The following is a 12,799-nucleotide window of genomic DNA, read 5'->3' on the forward strand; positions in this document are numbered from 1 at the left end:
AATGTCAATTTTAACATTGAGGAGTAAAGAAGGAGCAATGATAGATCTTGTCTCAGTACGTTAATGTTCCTGATGGATCTTCATCTTCATCATGAGGTTGAAGATGCTGATATGCAGAAATCATTAGAGCTCTGACTCTCTATACTCTACCCTGATTCTTGGCCACTTGTCTTCGCCTGTCTAGTGCTGTTTGTTGGGCTACCCTAGACTCTTCAGCTAACCATGCTTCCTCAGCCACTCTAGCTTCTTTACTTTCTCCTTCTAATAATTGTTCAGTCAGTCTATTAAAAATATTCAATGGATAATTTAGTGGTGAAGGAGGAACATTTTGAGGGTCTTGAACCCCAGCAAAAACACAAACAAAAACTTGTTCTGCTATCCTTCATGGTGTTTGACGGATTCTTTATGGATCGGGATCAAAAAAGAGTAAGGGGTTGCCTCTTCTCCTAGTGTTTGACATACACCAGCATATGGCAAATCAAGAATAGAAAAATAAACCTGTGAACTTCACCAAATTTAATGAATAAATCATACCATCTTTCGTGGCAATGGTGCAAAAATTTGATGTCGCCCAAAACTAACCTCCAAAGAAGTATGTTGTAGTCGATGCCAAGTATAGTAACCCGGTCAAACCCACAAGGAAAACATGAATAGTTGGTTAACTTGGTCAAAATTCACGAGCAGTGTGAAAAATTAAATAGGGGAATTTGGATATAATCAGTGATAGTAGCCGAACTTAAATGCTTTGAGTTATAAGCAATAGAAGATGAATACTCGAACTATATTCCCCTCGACTTCTCAACCCTATAATTTTTCAAGTTCAACCAACCTATTATGTTACTCTGCATGTAAAGTCGACAAGTTATGTATTATCAACAGTCTTGTGAACGTGTTTATAAATCTCACCCCATACCTTGTGAGACTTGGATTGTCGCCTTATTTCTCCTTGTCTATTACTTCAATTCAACTCTTACCTATTGAGTTTTAATTTAATTAGATGAAATGACAGAGTAACAAGATGGAATTAAATCTCAAATTACTGTCTTAATCCTCTTTTTGGAATCTCAAACTACCTTGTGAGGATGTTATCTAATGCAAGCAAACCTCAAGCTTCTGCAGTAGCTCTGAGGTTAATTAATATAAAGAAGATTAAGATACATGGAACTACTTTTGAATATAAGAATCTCCCACTTCCCATATGTAGTTAATCCACCATGGTTCCCACAGCCCTAGTCTGGAAAATTAGTCGCTCATGTTCATACAATAATCCATGATAAGTAATGAAGAATTCATGTAATTAATTGAGCAAAAATAAGATGAATAAAATTCAAAGTCTTCAATTTAACAATAACCCAAAAATATTAAGAATAATGTAAAGTAATGTAAAGTATGTAACAGAATGTCTAAGATGTAAGAGAATGTAACCTAATAAAAGATAAACCCTAGTGTATTTATAGTATCTTAAAATATCCTAGAAATCCTAATAAAAATGGAAAAGAAAAACTAAGTCGACATAAGGTGTGACTCGCTCTTCCACTCGTAAGGTCCTTGATATGCCTAAATTACACCTCTCTTATGAAAGAGTAAGCAGTCGTTGTCAAATATATAACCCAACTAGGTTGGGGTCGAATCCCACAGGAAATATGGTGCAAATTAAGTTGTATGCAAATTTGTTGACTTTTAATTGATTGATTTCATAAAATAAAAAAGGGGGATTTGAGTCAGTTTACAAATTAATGGTTTTAGTTTAACAAGATGAAATATGTGTATTAGTATTCAAATTCAGAGAAATAGCAAGCTAGGGTTATGTCCATCTCATAGTTTTCAATACTTTCTAACTATGGGCTTTACGAATTCATACATGCATCGTGTTTACAGAGAAACATATTGTATTTAATAACATAATCCTAGTTTTTCTCAACCATCAAGGAGTAATTCACTTTAGTTCTCTCGAATCAAAAATGTTTACCAAAAACAATACGAAATCTCCAAGTAGTTAATCCTGCTAAGGCATTAACTTATGAACTAGGGATTGGTAATCCTATTTTCTTGTCACTGCTTACTTTTCTGAACAACAACCTTTCTTTCGAACAAGTTGTGTTTTAAGGCATATCCTCTATGTTTGCAACCACGAGAATTCAAGATAAGTGAAGAGAGTATGATATAAACAAGTCAATGCATAATGCATTCAAAACCCAAAGTACTAGATTGTATGCTACAACGCTGCCATAACCCTGAATAATGAACTTAGCTGCTCATGAATAAACTGAAAATCATCATAAATATATTCATCATACCAAAAACTAGAAGACAATCTTTGTGTGCGAATGGTAAAAGTAAGAGAGAATAGACGTTTTTCTCTCTCACCACCCTAAGCCGCTATTTTCCTCTCTCTGAATAATACAGAATAAATCAATAATCAATAAAAATTCAGCATTAAGCCTTTTAATAACCTCTTCTCTCATAATTGCCTTCTGGGTCCCTGAACTAATTATAAATGACAAACTAGTCTTGGACATAGTTTCTAAGCGCCATATTTGGTCCAGATTGTAGTTTCTAAGCGCCACATTTGGTCCGGGTTGCTACTCTCTCTTGTTTTATATGCCATCCATACTCCATAGTCCCATAATGTCTTCATCTACCTTATTAATGCGTGAAATCATGCTAATCACATCGGTTAGCTGAATTACATAGAAGTAGAGTAAAAACATAAAAAACTAGGCACTTTGTTCTCTAAGTATAGCTAAAATATGGATAAATTATGGTGCTTAGGCGTATAAATACACCCAAGATCATCCATTTTATGAGTCATACTATGCTAGTCGTATCCATTCGAGTGTCTGATCTTCCAGGGATTCAACTTTCTATTCTTCTTACAACTTACGCTCATAAGTCGCACCTTCACCATACGACTCATTGCCTTTACTCATTACCATTTCTCATTTCTTCCTTTTGTGCTCTAAACATTGGTCTGCTTATGATCTCCCCTACGAGTCAAACTTAGACCTCTGACTCATCTTTCTCTGAGACTTCAACTCTGCATCTGACTTTTAGTTTATGTTCTCTTGATGATTTCTCGACAAAACCTATATCCTCTTCTTATAACTTATACGACTGAGTCGTATCTTTTCTTTTCTTAGTATTTCTTCATGTTCTTTGGTTCTGTTGTGCCTACGAGTCAACCTATGAGTCATATAGTGTGTTGATGACTCATATGGTGATTCGTATCATCTGCAAATTACATCTTATTACAACTTTTTCTTCTGAGTTCTTTCCAAAACTTTTATTTATCTATTTCACCTACAACAAGCATAAAAAGTACATTATATCTCCTAAAACAACCTAAGTCCAGGCATAAATTCATGGTTTTAAGCATTGAAAGTATCGCATTTCCAAAGAGCATCAGCTATTAGTTTTTTCTATCCAATATTCCCTTACCATTAAAAATCAAACTTGTCCTAACTCTATTCAAGAAGATAGATGAATTCATGAAATGAAGCAATAAATTGTAGTGCCTAAAAATATATATGAGATAGTTAACTTACTTGTTAAAATATAGTCCATTTGGTGCAAATGGTTATATAAAATTAAACACAATGTTAATGATTCTTTGGATAGATACAAGTCAAGAATTCTATCCAAGGTTTGTACACAACAAGATTGTATGAACTACAAAGAACCTTTTACCCAATGTCCCAATTAGTGACTGTTAGATGTTCTCTTTTATTAGATGCTATGAATGGTTGGCCTTTTTGTCTAGATGAATGTGTTAAATGTTTTTCTTCAGGGTTATTTACATGAAGTGGTGTTCTTGGTACTAACTAATATTTTGTCAATAAGAGGGAGACTTCTATGATTTGTAGTTTGAAAAAATCCATTAGTTGTCTCAAGAAAATATCTAGAATGTGGAACACAAAGGTCACTACTGTATCGATCAATTCTAGGTTCTAGTATAGTAAGAAAAATTTCTCCTTATTTATTATAAAGGCTGGACAATACTTTCTGATTGTAGTCATCTATGTAGATGACATGTCGACTACTAAAAAGGACTTAGATCTCATCAAGGCATCACAATCTGTCTTGAAATAGATTTTTAAGAATAAAAATATAAGGTAACTGAGATATATTTTGGGAGTAGAGTTCTAAAGATGTAGTAAAGTATTTCTCATGAAGGGAGAAAATATACACTAGAGCCGATGTTAGAATGGAGATTAGTAGGATCTAAACCTTGCTATAGAACATTACAACTTTTAAAATAACATATGAAGTTCATTAATGTTGAATATGATTAGAATCTAAAGGGAAAAGATAAAGGTCATCCACTTCTTGTACACAGAAATGCCTACCAAAGATTAATAGGCAAACTACTTTATTTGGCGAAGACCAAACGACATCTCTTATGCTTGCAGACTTTAAGTCAATTCAGACATGCTCCAACAATAATCTGATTTAAAGATTTCACTTCGTATACTATGATTCCTAAAAGGAAAACCTAGTAGGTGATAGTATTAAGTATTCATAAGGATGATACACTCATAGCTTTTTGTGACTGATTGGGCATGATATGTACTGGCAAGGAAATTTGTGACAGTTTATCTTATGAGATGGGGAAAATCCTTGATTTCATCAAAGGTAAAGAAATATTAGATGATTCCAAGAAGTACAATGAAGTTGAGCATCGAAGTATGTCTTCTACTATGAAAAAAATCATATGGCTTGCTTGATTGCTAGATGAGATGAGTATGAAGGTGAAACTACAAATACAAGAGTGCTTGAACAAATACATACTAACTCAATTTATATGAGAGGGCAAAATCTATCAGGATAGACTATTATTTTTAAAGGAAAAATCTTATTTCGAAGTTGATATGTCGATTAAGATAACAATAGAGCTATCTACTGAATAGATTGAGGATGTTGGATTCTTTCAAACTCAACTTCAACTTGATGGGGGAGTACTGAGCATGATGAAATAGAAGTTGAGTTGAGGTTGCCAACTGGCACATTCTATTTTATCTAATACAAGAGATAATTTGTGGTGTAATTAAACTAATTGTTTAGAGTTACTTTAAAATTGAGTACACAAATATTTAAGATTAGTCGGTTAATTTTTTATATAGATAGATATTTATATATTATCGTTAGTTAGTTGTGTGAATATGGACGGGAGATATCTTTTCATATCAGGATTTCTCTCCATTCCACTTTCACTATCAAATTCTATTCTTTTTTCTTTCACTTATGTGTTTTATGTCGTTGTTTGTTTATTCCACGTATCTATTAATCCATGTTAATTCTTGTTGAGCTATGCTCTATTATTTATCTAGTATGCAAAAGAATTACATAATTAACAATGCAATTTAAGGTGGATTTTTAATGCAAATTCTCTAATATATGCAATGTGCATATCTAGCATCCCAGAATATAGGCTTGGTCACATATATTGTTGATTGATATTATATTAAGAGATATGTCGCCAGACATGCTTGATCACAATACTAGATTTCTATTGAATATTCTTATCGTTAGATTCATATAAAATCACACTTCTTATCATTGATAATCGTTTCCAGAATAATCTGATAACAAAGTTGATCTCTAATTCTGTCAGTCAAAAGTAGTAAGCTCAGAGTTTAGACCTTGATGTAGGAATATCCAGATCCTCAGTTATCAGTATTAGATTAGTCAATAATTCAGTATCTCAGTGTCAGTAGTGAGTTTAGTCTGCAGTAAAGTGGTATGCGAGTTTCAGTATCTAGAGTTGTGATGATTGTGTTAATGTTCTATGCATTCATGTATGTGTTCTTATGCGACATCTTCATGATTATTCAGTTTAGATATTGTGAATGCATAAGCCCTTGTATTAGCCTACCCCTTCTACATACTCGGTATATTTTCGTACTGACGCATTTATACTATGGTATTTTATTTAAAACTATAGATTTAGAGGCACATGATCTAGTTTTTCCTCATCAGTTCAGTCCCAGTCAGCAACAGTAGCAGTGAGTCCTCTTCCTCCGAGGCTGAATTTTAGTGTACTATTATTGCTTAAGACTTTGTTTATTTTCATTTGACAGAGTTAGTTCGGGATATTTCCCATCAAATCCACAGTTCAAATAGTTTAGAGACTTTTCAGACGGATGTATTAGTAGTCATTTTTCTATATTATGAGAATTCATGGATGTGTTGTACCTTATGGTCAGTTTCTTCATTTATTTTAGACATTGTGTAGTATACAGGTATAGATATCAGTAAAGGATTAGCTTGTGGACCTTTGGGGTTATAAGCACCGTGTGACGTATCGGGATGAGATCTCGGGGCATTACAAACTTAGTATCAGAGCTTACGGTTCAAGAGTATCCTAGGGAGTCTAAAAATCCGTATTTAGTAGATTATTGTACATAGGTGTGCAGTGCACCATATTTATGTACAAGAGGCTACAGGATGTTCTTAGGAGCAATTCCTCTTCTTTCAGTGATAATTTAGTGTGAGTGAGCATGAGCTCAAGTTGGTCCTTAGTCTAATCCACTTCATTTTTTTATTTACAGAGTATGCCATCTCGCAGAGACTTTTCCATAGGGTTGATGATCAGCCCCCTCAGCCAGTAGATCCTTAAAATGAGAGTGTGTTACATACAGAGTTTTGGGCAGCTTTCCAAGCACCAGCCCAGGCAGTGACTAATGTTCATGGTAACCATCAGGCTGCAGTCCCACTTCAGTAAGATGGGAATTCTGCCGTAGCCAGGATTAGAAGCTTCATAAAAATGAACCCGCCCAAATTCTTTGGGTCAATAGTAGGTGAGGATCCCTATTTATTTCTTATAGAGGTAAAAAATATCACCCAGATTATGCATGTGTAGAGGAGGAGAGTGTTGAGTTAGAATCTTATAGGTTGAAAGATATTGCTCATGATTGGGTAGTGATGTGGGTGAAAAGTAGAGGGGTAAATGTAGTTCTCATGACTTGGCTAGAGTTTCAGAGTGCCTTTCTAGATAGGTTTTTCCCACTACAAATGAGAGAAGCTAAGGTAGAAGAGTTTATGACCCTAAGGCAAGGCTCCATGACAGTGAAAGAGTGTTGTCTTAAGTTTAACCAATTAGCTAAGTATGCTTCCGACTCGATTGCTGACCCTAGAGCGAGTATGAGTACGTTTTTGATTGGGGTATCAAGTCATGTGTTGAAAGAGTGTAGAGCTGCCATTCTCAATAGAGATATAAATCTTTCTAGGCTAATGATTCATGCGCAATAGATTGAGGAAGATAAGATAAAGGAGAGAGGGAGAGGGAGTAAGATAGCCAAGACAGGTAGTCGTGGTTTCTCGCAATAAGGGTCTTAAGGTGGTAGTAGTTCTTAGTATGATTGGATATTTTTAGTTCCAACTCCATATTCAGCTAGTGTACTTGCACCTATATTAGGGGGTGTCAGATTTGAGGGAGCACCAAGCTCTAAAGCCTAGAGTAGTACTAGTGGTGATCGTACCTACCCGTTGTGTGAAGAATATGGTAAGAATCATAAGGGTGTATGTAGAGCCGGTAGTGATGTTCTCTTTAGATATGGTGAGATTAGTCACAAAGTTTGAGACTGTCCTATGCTAGTTCCCGAAGTAAGCGTAGTCATCCTTCAGCTCATAATAAATTTTATGCACTTTAGGCTCACCTTGATCGGGAAAGATCCCCTGAAATTGATCCGGGTATGTTATGAGACCTTCATCTTTATGTTATGCATTGATAGATCCTTTTCTCTCACTTTGAGGTTATATGTTAGCATAAGTCATGCATAATTTTTAGATCTTGATCGATCAATTATGACCCAGTCTGTAAGTGCCCCGCGCACCACTCTAGTATTTTAGCGAAGTGTGTTTAGAGTGATATAGAGTCCCAAGGGGGAGATACCCCATGGTATTATAACTCCAATTGTGACGCATTTGTGCTATGGTGTTTTATTTGACACCATAGGTTCAGAGGCACATGATCTAGTTTTTCCTCAGTAGTTTAGTCCCAGTCAGCAATAGTAGCAGTGTGTTCTCTTTATCCGAGGATGAATTTTAGTGTACTACTATTGCTACTTTGTTTATTTTCAATTGACGGAGTTAGTTGGGGAACTATCCCATCAACTCCATAGTTCAGATAGTTTAGAGGCTTTTTAGACGGATGTATTAGTATTTAGTTTTCTATATTATGAGTATTCATGGATGTGTTGAATCTTATGGCTAGTTTTCGAATTTATTTTAGACATTGTGTAGTGTATAGGTACAGATATCAGTAAAGGGTTAGCTTGTGGTCTGTAGCGGTCATAAGCATCGTGTGACGTCTCGGAATATCTCGAGGCGTTACAAGTAGAGAGGTTGTTTCCGATAGACTTCCTACTTAGGGCCGATAATAGGATTGTATAAGCATTAGACAATTTTTGATATTTTTCATAAATTGTGGACTTTCTATTTTATGTTTATGATAAAATATACATCTTTTTAGATCAATATTGTACGACCAACCCAAACACTACCAGAAAACATAGAATTAGCTACGTAATTTTCCGTCCCTAGTTAGTTCGTCTCTAAATATCTATTAGCTAAGTGAATTTTCTTACAATTCGTCATTAATCTTCAGCTAAATAAAATTACCCTGAGATTTTTGTTGTTTAGCAACAAAATTTAGTATGTCGTTAATTTCTTATTTTCTTGTAGGCTAGTGAAATTTCAACTTCAAATCAATATAATACTAAGTCATGGTCAAAAGCGTACTTCAAATATGAATATGATTATATTTACTTTTAATATATTTCAAACACTACTAAATAATTAAATTACCAGATGATGAAAAAAACTACCATCAGTACTATACTTAAACCTTATATTCTACTCCCTTTAATTTTCTTATAGACTTGATACTCTATTTAGAAAATATTTATTAGTGATTCATTTTATTAAATCTAATCTTATTAATTATGTGTTGAATATCTAGAGTTTGATTGCTAATATAAGTACTTTATTATGTCATTTAATGATAAGAATAGTAGTGACAAAAAATATAAAAATAGAATAATTTAATTGAAATAACTACTTTTATTAAGATTATATTGACAGACCGTGTAAAATAAAATGGAGAATATTAATGTACCCTATATGTTTCAGCCATTACTAGAATTAACGGATATTGTCTCTTCTTCTTTTTCTGGTTGATATCTTGAGTAGTTAATTATTTGTTCACCACCTTATGCTATTTAAATAGAGGGCATCCATTTCATAAACAGAATAAATAAACAGATGCTTTGGCTCACACACTTTTTTCATTTCCCCAATTATTCTAACAAAGAAATGCAAAAGTAACATCCCTCTGAGGGGAACTTGATAGTTATCCAGAACCCAACCATTAATATGGAGTTATAATTTTTAATTATTGTTTTTACTTTAATCTTCTTAAACAACTTCATCACCATCATTTGTCTGATTCGAATTGTTTGACGTTGCAGGTGTTTCTTTTCCAAATGGTTCTGATTGATAGGCCTCTTCACTACTGACCAATTTCGACGATTGCTTGTCCTTTCTCTTTCCCCGTATTACTAAATATAATCAAATTACTACGATTGCCATTGACCCTCACAAACCCTACATTCAACCGGCACCGGATGAATTAGATAATCTCTTTTGTATATATATATATATAGTTCTACTTCTCGAAGAAAAAGTGATAGATGATATCATGATAATCCTTTATTATTTTAAAAAAGGATAAAATAAATAAATATGTACATACCTTCTCAAGCTTAACTGCTCGGATAAAATGAATGAACCCAAAATTGCGATGATAATCATGTTTAAAGGATTATATGAAGTTACAAAAACAGGTCCTTTTCCCTTCATTATCAATCCAGAGACATAATAGCCTACTCCAAAAGTGACCATTCCCTGTTTCCATAATAAAAATTACTCTTCCTACTAAGTATAAATAAGGAAACATGCTAGAGAATGCAGGCTTACACTATAAACGTAAGATAGGAATTTAGTATCCCACTAGATGGCCCAAATTGAAGTATTGCCCCTTTCAGCCACAAGGGTCAGAATAGCGCCTTGCGGTGCTCTAGACAAGCATATGCAACAAGTGAGTGATAATGCCGCAGGGTATGTCTTCAATGTAATTTCCTTTTTAGCACACATAAATAAGGATTATGTTAATCATGGAAAAAAAACTCTGTAGAAAATCCATCTTAAAATTTACCACTGGAGTTATTTAATTCTCCCTCAATTCAATTATTTGGCTATTTTGACCTGGTCCCGAAATTTAGAAAAAAAATTGAAAATGTATATGGATTAACAGCCATGCCATAAAATATGTGTGACGAATGAAAATTTGTTACTCCCTCTAGTTTAAATAAATGAATTTTTACCTCAATTCACACTTAATAAGGAAAAGAAACTATGACATAAATTGTGCTTTAATTTCTATTTTTACTTTTTTAGATAATATCGAATTACTTTTGAAATTTTAGTTATATTAAAATAAAATCAATCAAGTCTCTTGGACTCATAACCTATAAAGTATAAATGAAGGTAAAATTGGAAGAAATTTCTAACATGACTCTTGAATAATGAACAATTCACTTATTTTCGATGTTGAAAAATAGCTCAAATAATTCATTTATTTTAAATTAGAGGATGTATTGAATTATTTTTAAATTTAGAAAGGCATATCATTCTTTGACAAGGAATCATAATTAAATGATTGATTAAGTTATACATAATCAAATTAATTAATATATTATAACTGATATGTACACATGTATTGTTTAGGTTATTGTAAAGATTATTACGAAAATTTACCTATTATTGTATGTAACCTTAACCAAAAAATATAAAAAAAAATATAATCAGTTAGTAAATGCCATAAACTGAAAAGAGAAAAAAAGTTAAAAAGATCATTTAGTTGAAATAATATCGAGTATGCGAGGAACCTGAAGGTTGTAAAAGTCGGCCCAACAGATGCAACCTCCGGCGACGAATGGGCACCTTTAATGGGTTGTAGCTCATGGGTAGAAAAACTACTAGTAGAAGGAGAAGATGGAATATTTATGTGATGTCTTGTCCAAGACAATCCAATTGTCAGTCCTCCAATCATTGTCATAATCATGGCAGCGCCAAATGTCCCTGATGTTCCCACTATTTTGGCCTAGCTTGCTATTCTCTTAATGTTCACCTTCTCAAGCCTACACATTCCTTTCAGTCACCCATTATTCTACAGTTACCCCATCAACTAACCAACTTTCCTACTTACTCCTTTCCTTTCTTTTATTTTATTTAACCAAGTATATAATTCAAATAGAATATTATAATTAGTGAGTTTCCAACTATATAAATAAATGTATCCATTTCTTCTCAACAGATTCAGTACTTGTTTTGTCGCTTTTATGCATTATCAATTGGAATTAATAATTGGACTCTTTTGGTACACGATACCCTTATTGGTTTTATTGTTTTTCAAGATCCAATACTAGTTCAGTTAATAAATTTAGGACACAAATTTAAAGAGCGTGGTCATCTATTTATCTTTGTCCTTTAAAAACATTTAATTTGAACGTGCATATCAATAAATAAGTTGCTAAAAAGATGGGAAATTACAAACCTTAATATCCAAGCCAACAAAAAGGTGAGGGCTGGAAGAACATTACACATTACCGTTGCTAAAGTTGCAGTAGTGTATCGCAATCCTGTGTAATACAGTTCTAGTCGATGACAAGCCTGCAAAAAGGACAGCTTTTGTTTTCAGTGAAATATTAGACCAACTAGTATATATTATAAAAAAAGTTCTAAAGTATTGTCAGATATGTATACTCCACTAAGCCCAGCAACATAATCTTCAAGAAAATGGATAGAGTCATTTTTGGCCTTATTTTCCTATTTGTTAAAATAGTCAGCGAGAAATGTTAATTAGATTTTAACCAAGTCAATAACTTCATCTAAGCAAAAAGAGTGTTGCAGTGCATGAATATACTGACTGTACATTTTAATTTGTAATGGTTTTAACTTGACACGGAGTTTTAAGAAATTTAAAACTTTTGAATGATCTTCTATTGAAGATAAATAAAATATACCATAATGTCTTTTAATTATGTTCTTAAATATGTCAGGTGAATTAAAGAGTTGCAAAAGAAAAACTAAAACATGGGGAATTGACCTCTCTAAAAGCAAGGCAAAAGGAGCGAAGAAAATAGTGACAAAGGCTTTTCTGTAGACAGCAAAGGTGAAATGGCTGATTTTATGATTTAAAGCAAACTTAGCTATTATGGCTGATTCTGCATATCCAAAATGCAACAACGTTGCTCCCAAATATTGTTGTCCTTCCTTCACAAACTCCAATAACCATGACATGCTTCTTTTTCTATACTAACTACTCCGCTAACTAGCTTTCACTTCTTTCTTTAATTAGTTCTATACTTCCATCTCAAACCCTATATTACGGTGCTATATATAGGCGACACACAAAGCTATCTAAGCACTTGCCCATCTTATAATGGAATCATTCAATCAAACACTCATGTTCTTCTCCATAATGACTAACTTATGATATATAAAACTGATAATTCATCTTTCTCGAACAATTAATTAAATATCTCCCTTTCAATATGTTTAACTACTTTTAACTTAGCATGTAGATTAATAAAGTACAAGTATTTTGTGGTCTTACACTAAAGATATCTAGAATGTAGCAAATATGTAATTTCGGGGGGGGGGGGTGAATTGAAATCTTTTTCTGAGTCGACTGATTGGCTTTTTCAGTCAACTCACCAGCAAGTTAGTATACTTAATA

At 33.4% G+C, this 12,799-nt stretch overlaps 1 pseudogene; it reads right to left on the minus strand.

Annotated features, from left to right (window-relative positions):
* Positions 1–9,414: 9,414 nt before the first annotated feature.
* On the minus strand, positions 9,415–12,360 carry LOC107875004 (annotated as a pseudogene).
* Between the last annotated feature and the right edge of the window lie 439 nt (positions 12,361–12,799).

Source organism: Capsicum annuum, chromosome 6, assembly GCF_002878395.1.
Source record: "Capsicum annuum cultivar UCD-10X-F1 chromosome 6, UCD10Xv1.1, whole genome shotgun sequence".
NCBI classification, from domain to species: domain Eukaryota; kingdom Viridiplantae; phylum Streptophyta; class Magnoliopsida; order Solanales; family Solanaceae; genus Capsicum; species Capsicum annuum.